The sequence below is a fragment of the Gouania willdenowi genome, chromosome 6 (genome assembly GCF_900634775.1).
Source record: "Gouania willdenowi chromosome 6, fGouWil2.1, whole genome shotgun sequence".
In the NCBI taxonomy this organism is placed as follows: Eukaryota; Metazoa; Chordata; class Actinopteri; order Blenniiformes; family Gobiesocidae; genus Gouania; species Gouania willdenowi.
In genome coordinates this window covers 4,794,371-4,806,946 of record NC_041049.1, presented here as the reverse complement: position 1 = coordinate 4,806,946, position 12,576 = coordinate 4,794,371, and the positions used below count along the sequence as shown (strand labels likewise).

Here is a 12,576-nt window from a genome sequence, read left to right as displayed (position 1 = left end):
AATCCTTGCCTCTGACTTCTCAATTCGCCTCTCCATTTCATCCACTCTAGTGTTAACCTTTAGAAGTTGGTAGCTTGTTGCTTGTTAGCTTTAGCCCGTATCTGCTTGCCCTATTATTCTCGTTGTCTTCACCCACTTTTGCTTGCAGCTGGCATTTGCTATTCAGTATCTTAGTAGACTGCAATGCTATACCATGATCCTTTATCTTTCTATTCTATCAGGCAAGTATATTGGTTTGTACCTGGGTTCTTTGTTAAAGTTACAGGTTTCTCCAGGAGCCATCAATCAAGTGGCTATCTGCGTGGTGTTCCGACAAGAAGCCCAGCAGCAGACTCTGGTTTTCATTGAATGATTCAATATTTAATTCAACCCAAACTTGTAATTGGTCGAGTCTCAACACAGTCCAGATATATCTACTTAAAGCTAACCTGAATTCTTAATATCTTGTTTCAAATTAATGCTGGGCAATATATCAATATTTCAATTTATATCGATATATTTATAAGCATGATATCACACGGGACATTGTTGTTTATATCGATATAGTTCATTTGGTCTTAAAATAGCAATACATGTATTTTCATAGCCGCAAGTCCACACCTATTTCTCCTCTCCCTCTCCCGTGTCCATGTGTCACACACAGCCACTGTGCCCTACGAAAAAACGAGTGAAAACTGTGGTTTACCATATCATTAAAGACATGGTCCCCATATTAAGAAAGTCTATGACAGGCATAATGCTCAGTAAAACACTGAGTGTGTGTGTGCGTGCTGTAGAGATCCGGAGGTCTCCGCGGGTCGATAACGTTGTGAACAGGTTTCAAAACAACTCGTTAGCACGTTTATTATTTGCAGTGGAAGCTCAAACACTGCTTATATGTCTTTTCAGACGGGACGGTAACAGAAAAGTAACATAAAGCTCCGTCCATGCGCTCAGTACAACTCAGGAAGACGGTAGGTCTGACTCAACTCTGATCTTACGTTACCAGTACAGCGTGTGTGTGTGTCTGTGTGCGCGTGTTAGTAGTGGTAACTGTTTATGTATTCTGTATGCCACTTTGGATAATAGTATCTGATGAATCACAATTGTCAGTAATAATAAATAAATAAATAAATAATTGATAGCTAATTATAATAATGAAATAAAACTGTACAGCACTTTGATCGGCTGAAGTTGTTTTTAAAATGTGCACAAATGCACATAAATTGTTTTTTAAATGTTGATATTGTTCTCTACACTTCTGTTAATAAATGTCTCTGTGTGACATTTGGCATGTGGTTTTAACTGACTTACCTTGTTTTAAGGGTTTGCCAATAAAAAAAAGAAACTATTATCTATGCTATAATAGTTAGGAGAAACCCCAATTACATCACAGAGAAAACATCAATACTGTATATATTGAGTATTGCCATTCTGGTTTGATTGTATGCATCAAAGCATCATCTCAAGGCAAAGGCAAAATATTGAGATGTATGAAAATATTGCGATATTTTAAAAAGGCCATATCGTCCAGCCCTACATTGAGTCAGAGTTGAATGTTGCGAGGATCAGCAAACACTGGATCGTTCTCGTACTACACACGTACTTGTGAAACTTCTGAGACTACTTAAGTGCTATCTCAGAAGGCTCTACGTTTCCAAGGAAGTCTTGAACCCACATCAGAAAATCTGAAGGGGCCTGTGGCTTTCTGCAGATCTCCTCTCATTTCCCTGCATGCTCCCGATCCAACGCCCCAAAAACCACACACTACAAATAGACCCCAGGCCCGGCGATGCACCGCCTGGGCAGATAGCCGCTCCCAGAGTAAACACATGAGGGATTCAATTGTTGAGGTGAACAGGCGGGTGATTTAATCTGCGAGTGAAAAAATCAGACTGGGCCTTGGAAGAAGAATGGTTTATCAACAACTGTCAGAAAACTGTCGTTGTTGGTTGGTGTTTGGAGATTGACTTTGATTGCAGGTACTGCAGAATGCAAGGTCAGCGCAAAAACCACACGAATGTTCAGAAACAATAGGGAATCCTTCCTGTTTATTAACAAATCACCCATCGACTAGGGTTTTGTTAATATACATCTTTACGTTTCCACTTCCTCTGTACGTGATGCATTCACTGGCAGACAAAGACATTGAGCACTATAAACAGGCACAGGGTGTAATTTACATTTATACATTTTTGATTACAGCCCCTCTTTTAATTTAATACAACATAATATGCAGACCATTCTTTTCAGGTGTGTCAAACCTATTTAAATTCAGGGGGCAACTGTTTAATAGCAAGCAAATCCAAGCAGACACTGACTAGTTTGGAGTTTGGAGGATTTATACTGTGGCCTTGTTGTGTCGTAGTTCATATAAAACACTAGTACAAATTCCATGGTGTCATTCTGACTCAGGTAAATTAGTGTTAGCTTGTCAGTGGAGTGAACAGATGATGGGTTTATAGAGGAAATATTGTGTCTCAACCCCACATCTGTTCAAAGATTTACAAGAAAGCTTTTAACTCAAGGATGTGACACACGTTTCTTGGCAAATTTGATTATATTCCTTTTTAAAACTTAACAAAGTGAGGAGGGTGTGACAAATATCTTTAGACTGTTCATATAACAGTTCAGATTATTCCCACACGACCAAAGTTGAATATGGACAATGAAGCAATGTCAGCTCTCCAGCCTGGCCTCAAGGCCCTGAGGGTAATTACCTCAGTCGGCAATCAACAAATCTGCTTAAACATGAAAGCACCAAAGACTGGAGCTTCGAATGACCCAACCATCATTTAAAGTAAATTACACTCATCAGGCGGCTGCCTTCGCCCATCGCTGAAGAGTATCTGTCGGCATTTGTTGTGGGAGAGTGAAAAGGCTTCAGTGGTGAATTCCTCAGTAAATCTTCTCAAGGTGCGGTTCAGATATGGCTCAGGGGAGGGTGAGGGGTAAAGTCAGGTCAGGCATTTAACCTGCCATGCAGCAGTAAATGAACGGACCTCATACCTCGACAAATGGAATAATTAGTGGTTTGATACATGGTGATTTATGATCAAGGAGAGAAACTGATTGCTTAGTGTTACAATAATAAACCTCTATGACTTGTAATTATAACCTCTTCCTGAAGACTTGGAGACCTACAGGAATTGTAACTGTCTCTGTCCTTTGTGCATTATCTTGCTGAGAGGAGCTATTGGGATTGGCAGGAATGTGGGTTCCATGCAACGATGAAGTCCTACATAGTCTTCATAAGTGGACCCCTCTAATAGTTTCACACTAAACTTCACAGCCCTTTAAGTGACAGTATCTTACCTATAGGACCACATTGATTGATATTATTGACATTGTTTTGAAGACTAGTACAGGTATTCTTTAAGTTAATTTCTACTACTAGTCCTAGTAAAGGGTCCCTGGATCCAAAGAGTTTGTGAATCCCTGCATTAGATATAATAGATAGAGAAAAACTCTTTGAAGAAGCACAAAATCACTTCAGGAATGACACGTACGTATCTCCTTCAAAATAAAGTCACAAAATCCATAACCCACTTTTGGGTCCCAGCCCACCAATGCTTTCCAACAGCTAGTCCTGAATTTCCCAAACTGATATTATGTAGGCAGTTTATAAGTCCGTAACCTTGGACTAAAATTTCAAACGACTTTTTCCAGCTTTCCATACGATACGGAACAAGAAGACCCAACAAGCTTCTGAACACATCAACTTTAAGGATTGCCACAAATGATGCACCGAACCCATCGAGATCTGCCACTATCAAAATACAGATCGATCTAAATTCTTATGAAAGCTCAACACTGATTGATGTAGCAAACATCAGAACAGGTGTTTCGCACACTGAGATAAAAGTGCCAGTTTTTGTTTAAATTTTCAGTTTTCTTAGACTTTTTGCTTTTTAAATAATACATTTGATCTGATTTTGTTATATGATACGTTATTAGGCCTAACTAATTCATTAAATGTTAAAGACAGAGCACACGCACTTTGAGGTTGTTTGAGAATTGGTGTGCAATGTTGGCTGGAGTAGTTAAAAAATATTTTGTGCTTCGTGGCAAATGTTAAAAGCCAAATATTTCTTTTATCCTGTGCTCAGTTAATGGTGTCCGTTATCAGCTGGTAACATTCAATGCCCTAAAAACACTGTTCTAAGTCACCAAATAGATTGAAATTCATATTGAGTCCTGCGATACCTCAACAATGGTCATAATGGCTTTGCATGTTAGTGATGAATCTTTTATAATTTATTGAAGTCAGAAATCAGTGCTAATTTAAAGCAAACAATGTGAACAAAGCCAAAGTCTGAAGGTCAAACAGGTCAGTTTTACTGCACCTTTGTCTTCACAAAACAAGAATTAAACAACTTGGGTTTGGACCAAGCTCTCCGCCCACACGTTTCGTCAAAGCTTTATGACTCAGCTATCGTGTGTAATGAAGATAAATTGCAAGATTATTATCAAAAGTCCCATCACCCTCTTTCAAGACGGCTGTAAGGAGACCTCAGACTTGTCAATGCGTCTGTATCACAGAGACTGTGAGACCTGTGCCGCATCGCATTCCTCTGCCATCCAACCTCTGTCCAGGCAGGACTTTCCCACAGAACCCTAAACCCTGTGAATGAGTGTGGGTCTTTGTTTCAGGCATTTTTCATCCTGATCCCAGCAACTTCCTCATGGAGGAATGCAACAGGAATGCCAGAACCAGCTACCTGGCATTAGAGAGTCTTTGTGCGGAAATAGGAGAGGCTGGAGGAGCGAGCAGGTCAAAGAGCTTCTACAATGGATGGCTCACTTCTCAAGGTGCCCAACCCACCTCGCAAGAGAGTGGCAGGACATAGGTCGAGCCTGTTACCCTTTTATAGACGCTCATTAGAAAACATAATGTTTGAACTCTGGGATGGTTTCAAATGATAGAAAAAATGCTTTACGTCTCTCCTCAAGGATCCTGTCTATCTTCATTACTTAAACCCAAACAACATAAGTCCATACTTGCTAAACTTTAACCATTTTAATACAGATTATTTCATTTCCCATAAGGGTAGGTGAATGGGTGATCTATTTTGTTTGAAAAAGAATATTCTCAAATGAGACCAGCATTCAAAAACGGATTCTTTCATTATGGTTCGTATCTGGTATAAAATGTAGTCAAATCCTTTGACTGCATGGTTTGCAGAATGCCAAGATGGAATCAAGACTCTTTAATTGGGCAAGATTGGTGCGGAAGCTTCCAATAAAACATGGGGAATAGAATACGTCAACCGAGCTGCCTTCTGACATTTTTCTCTGACATTCTACGAGCCAAGTATTAATAATGTTTGTCTTTTTTGTAACATTTATTTCAATTCAATTCCAACATGATCTCACGGGGAAACATGATAATGTCATGGAAAGGAATGGTTTCTTTTGTCATCTGTGACAACACAACGACTTATTTGAACGTTTCATTCATGGTTTCGGTTTCGGTTCGGTTTTAGCCCTAGAAGCTAATCAACATTTTAATATTATTTATTATTTTTGCAGGTATTTTTATGCTGAAAATATTAGTTGCTTTGGCTAAAGACTGTAATTATACATCAATCACATGGATCACATGCTATAAATTTCAGTTTGCAAGCCAAGGGTTGTGAGTTTGTGTCCTGCTTAAGATTGATTCCCAGTCAACGGTTTTATCTTATTGTTGTTATTTTAGAGTCTTTAACTATCAGTACTTGTTTTGTGGTTCCCAAACTTTTCACAGTCCTGTTAGTCCGTCAGACATTTAACTTGAAGCCATGTACCTCATACTCCTGCACACTTAAAAAACATAATAATGTAATGTCATATACAATGCAGCCCTACAGCAAAATTTGTCATTTAAAAAAGAATAATAATCTGTAAGCACAGATTCTAATAGGAGCCTGTCTCTACATCTCTATCCAAAAACAAAAATTATGGAATTTATCAGCTGGTCTCTCAATGCAATGGACCATATTTTTTTTGACAAAAATAACAGGCAGAGGTGAGTCCGCCTGTCCGGACGGAACGTCTGGGGCGGGACACATGATGAAGGACGTGGAAGACGTCTACATAATTGGAAATATGGTAGCAGGTATGCTGCTGATTGGAGCTGGCAGTTTCTTAACCTATTGCAAAATCTGGATTATGTTGGCAGCTGTTTTGGGAAGGCTGCCAGTCATTTCTGATAGATTGTGCAGGGCTCTTTACACTCAGACTCATGCGATAAACATACTCAAAAGTAAGCAGGATGCTACTTTGGAACGTCTCGTGAATTGGAATCCAACTTGGAGAAGTTACACTGCTCAGCTTTTGAGATAAGGCCACCATACTGGATTTACTGCTTGAGAGATGGACCCAAAGGCTGAAGGAAATTTGTGCTTAGCTTGATCAAAAAACAAATCGTTATCTCATTTGACTCTCCAAGCCAGTCGTTCAAGGCCGGCTTATATAACTATTCTCCAAGATGTTTGCGTTGACTCACGCTCCGTCCCCCTTCTCCTCCTCCTTCTCCTCTTCCCCACCACCACCTGGAACTTTGTTTCTGAATCAGATCTACCCAAGGTCGTTTCACGTCATCTGCGACGAGCTAAACTGTAAAGAATGACGTGAACGAATCATGTTTCAAGGCCTTCTTTGATATGTCTTTGAATTTTGTTGTAATTGTGTCTTTTTGGCGCTTCTGTGTGTGATGTTTTCAAAGCTGAAAATCCACTTTCACGCAAGTACGTGGTGGCAATCAAGCACGTTTTGGCTAGTGCAAAGTAATGTTGTTCTCCTCATATTTGCACTTTTTGAACAATCTGTTGATAAGATAGATTCCCTGTCACCACCTCTTAAAGAGGTGCATGGAGGCTCCTGACAGCTGGTCTATTTATATTCTAATTTCCAAGATTGTCATGCAATTTTTATCCACGTACCCCCTATGACAATATTTGTATACCCCTGGGTGTACCCTTACCTAATTGATACTGTTAGGTAAAAATGCACATAACATTGGTAAGTTGATATATATACCAATTGTCCTTGGTAAAATGAGGGCTGTCACTTTAACGCGTTAATTGCAATTGATTAATTAATTAATTACAGGAAAAAATAACGCGCTAAGAAAATAACACCGCTAATCGCTTTTTTTTTTTTAGCACTCCAAACAGCACGGAACCTTTCTCATTTCAAGAGTTCCCGGTATACCCATAATGCTGATGCACAGACTACAATACAAGATGGGAGACTGCCAAGCTGCTCAGCTTCGTTTGTGTTAATTTTGGCTTTTAAAAACACCGGATGAAAAACTAAAGCCTAGTTTTGTGCTAATTGTGCAAGAAAGAGTTTGCCTTATCACAGGAGTGTTGCAGCCTTCGCTACTACCTCAATGTATTGGCTAGCATGGACAGCTAGCACGGACAGTGCTAACTGCTACATGCCGTGAGCACGCTGTGACTGACAAATGAACAAACTCACTGGATAAATATTATTATCTGAAGGAGAGAAAAAGCAACAAGTTCGGTGTCAGAAAAGTGTTTTTACTATTTATGATGTGCCAACTTATAACACTATATATGACATTATATTTCATTTCTATTTCCTGTTATTTGGAGATTGACAAAATTATACAGCAATATTACACGTAGCTTTTGGGACTAGTGTCAAATACAGCGGAATGTAAATGGCAACATCTGTTCTAGTCTGTTAAAAACAAACAATAAATGACTTTATGAAGCCACTTTGTTATATATCAGTGTTTTGATCTGCCACAATAACGTAATTTAAATGAGAATACCTCAAGTTGAGGGCATTTCTTAGCAATTTTTAGATGCAATTAAAAAAAGGGATTAATTAGATAAATTTATTACAGAGCATGATTAATTAATCGCACAATTCTTTCAATCTCTTGACAGCACTAGGTAAAATATCCCTAAAACCTTTACTCCACCAATGCTGTTAATGTTTGAACCTTCCTAAAAAGGCACCCGGGAATATTTCCCTTCATTTCCTCCAACAATAAATAAGTTAGTAAGTAAGTAAATATTTTTGCTGTAAATCCACTGATACCACCTCTCACAGTCATTTTCCTGATAAATTTATTAGCGGGAGCATCAACCAGCTGTCTGGTACTTGCGCGTTAACCAGTTTTTCTATAACTTCAACCTCTTGACTTTCCTCAGACACATTTATTATCTGGAGTGCTGATGTAGCAACTGATTGACATGCGTGCACAGGCTGAAGAGTGCAGCAGTTAACAGGTTGTTTGGAGGCTTATCGCAGCCAAGAAGCTGGAATGATGAGGCAACGGTTTGCCTCAAGGTGCAATTCCTTTCATTCCTGTACTTAAAAACACAAATGAAGGAGGATTTTTAATATCAGAGATGCCAGGTGATTGCATGAGTTATTTTGATATGTTTAATAATCCTGAGGTGCAGTTTTTTTTTCTGAAACATCAATGAGCCAGAACGAGAAGCTGTTTTATTTGGTAGTTTGTTGTATGGTAATAAACATAATTACTAAAGCACTTCTCAAGGTCGGTTTTACTTTGAAGAGAAACCTTTAGCGGCGGACACACAGACAGTACACCGGCTTGTCAGAAAAAGCCATTTCTGCTGCAACCTGAGCAGCGGGGGCTTCTGTGAGGACTGCTGATCCTGAGTCTGATGATAGGGCGCAGAGATAAGGCGCTCGCCGAAGGGTAACGACAGGTTTCTGAAGACAAGGGTGAGGCATTAGGGGCATATATCCCTGAATGTCAGGACCAAAATCACCAAGGGGCCTCCCATCACCTCCTGTGGCTGTTTTCAGACTCCCACGGCTCTGATTCAGGTAGACTCTGTCTGAACCGTAGATAATTCTAGTGAACCCACCCAGGTTCACAACAGTCTAAGCAGAACCAAAGTGGGAGGAAGATTCCAAACTAGAGTGTTGTGCTAGTTACTGAAAAATAGTTACTGCACTGTACTTTTAAGTTATTTTTTAAGTGTTTATTGTGTAGGTATTTGTCTTACTTTAGGGTTTCCTTTCATTTAGCATTCAAATTGTTTTTATTGCGTTACATTGTGGCATATGTTTTGCCAATCAAGTACCGTCTCGACATGCTATCATGCTCATTAGCCGCTCTTTAAAGCGACTCCACTGTCGAAACAGATGTCATGTTTTCTAACACATACCATGTCAAGCTGTCATTGGTTAACATTAAAATCCAGCTGCTGTTGCGGGGATGGAATGGCTAGCTCAAACCCCTTCATGCTGTATGTGTTCACTCGGTCCTCTTTAGCTTCTAGCTTAGCCACCTGTACTTCCCCAGATTAGAAATACTTTCTGGCAGTAAATAGGAACTTTGAGCCCAGAAACAGCTTTCGTTCAACTACAATGTTCCTGACTTTGCCCTCTAATAAGAAGATATACACACTTTATTTGTGAAAAGAAACACAAAATAAGACAATGAACTACACCAAAAAGAAACAAGTTTATCAATCTACGTAAATATAATAGTGACAACATTGGTAACATAGTTGATCCAACTCTTTTTAAATAGGACTAATGAGAATCTGTTTTTTCTTGAAACCCAGTACCACAACATGCTAGTTTAAAGCCACTTATACTTTATCACATTTAAAGGTCCTATAGATCCATTTTGTGTGACGTATGCATACTAAAATAGGTGTATGCGTGCGCAGGCTCGGTGCAAAACAATCGGAGAACTGCATTGTACTAGCATTGAAACACTTTTGTTTGCGTTGCTGATTGAAACAAATAGGAGTACAAACAATCCAGGACTTAAATTTTACATACCGGATGGTGTGCCGGTTTATGATAGAAATAAACAGCATAAAGTTCTCAAATAACAAAGTTAACGTTTGTTCCGAAGCGATCGTGTCAACGTAATCGCGACTGACGCGATGGTGCACGGGAGCGGAGAGAGCGCTATCTCAATCTGGATCCAGTAAAAAGTGACCTCAAAAAGCTGTAAATGGACTGATATACAGACATGGGACAGTGAGGAGGAGACTTAATGTAGAGATAAAAACTCATCCGTTGAAACTGATCAGAATATGCAGGAATACACGGAAACCTTCGGAAACAGGAGTACAGCAGCCCGACTATCTGCCTGTTCATATCAACTGTTATAAGCATCTATAGACTTAATGATTTTAGGTTTTCTTTCGTATATACACTGGGTTTTTCTATCAGATATGTATAAATGCCTGGCCATTGAACATCGGGCCAGGAGTGCACATCGGATGACCACTCGTTTTCGGGAATGCTGCATGGGTCCCGCAATCGTTCACCTGTACTTAAAGGGTCTATGCTAAGTTAAATCAATTTTTCTGTGCTTTAAACATCATAAAAGTGCTATTAGGGTTTCATACACATTCCCAAAGTGTTTTTTTCATTGATTACCTCAATCGTTAGTTACAGCGTGATTTGCTCCTTTCTTACTGCAGGGCGAGCCCAAACACCTCGCTACAATTTGATGACGCGTTCCCACTTTGATGAGGAATTTGAAGCGGCACTGAGCTGGAAAAGCCACGCCTCCAGGAAGCTCTCTGCTGTGATTGACATGTAAACAGACATTGCAATGAAGGTGAGCATTTTAGCATCCTTTGCTCAGTGCTATATGTATTTTGTACAGCCCCACGCTCTGTCTCGTGTTTATAAAGCAGCATGAGCTCAGCCACAAAGTGGGTGGGAGCAGGGCGGGCCAGAAAACATTTGGTTTTCATAAAATGAGACCTTTAAATGTCGTAGTTCCTGATCTTTTTCTTCGCGGTTGGCTGATTGATTGAGGGTCCATTCACGCCGACGGATCGTAGAGTGTTTAGAATTTGATAAGGGTCATTTGCTTGCATTGCCGGTCTTGGAGCATTTCTAATTAAGTGTGCTGTGTACGCATCTCTGATTAGGATGATTTTTGCTTAAACTAGTCAATTTCACAGGTACAGTAAGCAACAGGAATCTGGTGGAGAATGTTACAAAATAAAAGTTATCCCACAGTATGAACACTGCCCGCTTTAGGCTACACAAGTAAGGGATCTCTGAACTCATACAACTGGGATGATATTCATTCATTTACAACAATAAAAATGCTATAAAAACCTATTGTACATTAAAAGAATTGGATTTCTCAGGGACTAGAAACAAATACAAATACAAAAAAATACATGATGACTTGGTTTTGTTGCAAATCTAAATATTTGGGAACAGCGAGACTGTATGGGTTTGTATCTCCTTTTCAATGAACATCTGCTTTATAGTAGGTTTAAAAAAGCTGCGTAAATACAGAGCTTGAGTATTTCTGATTAGCTGCTAAGTACCAGTACCAAATGCTATTCTGAGCTAAATAGAAGACAAGGATCAAACACAGCACTGCTATAAACCAGATTTCAGAGGCCTGATTCTTTTTTTTTTTTTTTTTTTTTTAGCTGCAGCGTCCGATGAACTATTTCCTAGAAAACCCAGCAGATGTTGTATTTATTACACACAAATTGGCAAGAATCTCGGGGAGGACATGCAAACACGGGAAGGGAGAGATAAATGTTGAAAGGACTCCCCTTCTCACTCCTGAAAGAAAATTTTATGAACTCGCTGGGGATAGATAAGCTTTCATACAACACGAATCACTGCTGCTTCTTAAAGAAACTCACATACATTTACCTGTACAAGAAAATAAGACCCAGACTTTGAATAGCTTCAACCACCCAGGTTCTGCCTAGTCCACATCACTTCATCAAGTCAAGCAGCAGACTATGTCTTCAGTTTGTGTTTTCCTATTTACCAAAGTTCAACATCTACAGTGGTGACGCTTAAGGAAGTGTCTTTGTAACTGGAGGGTCGCTGGTTCAAATCCACTGTGGCCCATCAATGTGGAACATAGATCTGAAGACTAAAATAACTATTATTAACTACTACTACTAACTACAAATTCTAGATAAATGGAAAATAACTACAAATCTGATGTCAAAATGTACTCTCATCCATCATCAGAGCTTTCTGGTTGCCTGTGAAGTTTTGGCTAATGCTAATGCTAGTATCATGCTAAAATGATCAATAGCTGTTGCTCACTGGACACAAGCTAATGCTAAAAGTAATCCATGAATAAATAATTCAGTGAAATACAATAACAAGCGCTTACTTACCGTTTGCTGGTTGTAAATGAAGTGCGTTGCTCTAGCTTGAAATGAAAGCTAATGCTAACAATCAGTAAAGTAAAAAAACAGTAGGCCTAGGCCTGCAGCTGCCTCTACTTAGGTTCATTGATTTAAATAAATAACTGAAGGTAACTCAACGTAAATATAAGTTAAGTAGATCAATAAATAAAGGTGGTAAAACAGAGGCTACAGCACTGCTATAGCTAACAACAATAAACTCAGCCAGGGCACAGCCAATTTCATATTTAACCATGTAAAGCACATTTAGCTGCTCTGTGAATGAAAACTTCAGTTTACCTCAGTGGTTCTCAACCTTTTCAGCCTGTGACCCCCAAAATAAAGGTTCCAGAGAGTGGAGACCCCCCACTGTAGCTGAAGGTGGTTGAACACAGACATGAACATTGAAGAACAGTCATGTAGAGACAGGACCATCTATGAGGGGGATAAAAGG

At 39.4% G+C, this 12,576-nt stretch overlaps 1 protein-coding gene across 1 annotated transcript in view; it reads right to left on the bottom strand.

Moving 5' to 3' along the window:
* The window catches only part of LOC114466054 (G1/S-specific cyclin-D2-like), a 58,158-nt gene extending 45,949 nt beyond the window's left edge, over window positions 1-12,209 (bottom strand). The window contains exon 1 of the mRNA XM_028451495.1: window positions 12,114-12,209. The gene's annotated coding sequence lies outside the window, so the exon portion shown is untranslated. The remainder of the gene's footprint in view (window positions 1-12,113) is intronic.
* Between the last annotated feature and the right edge of the window lie 367 nt (window positions 12,210-12,576).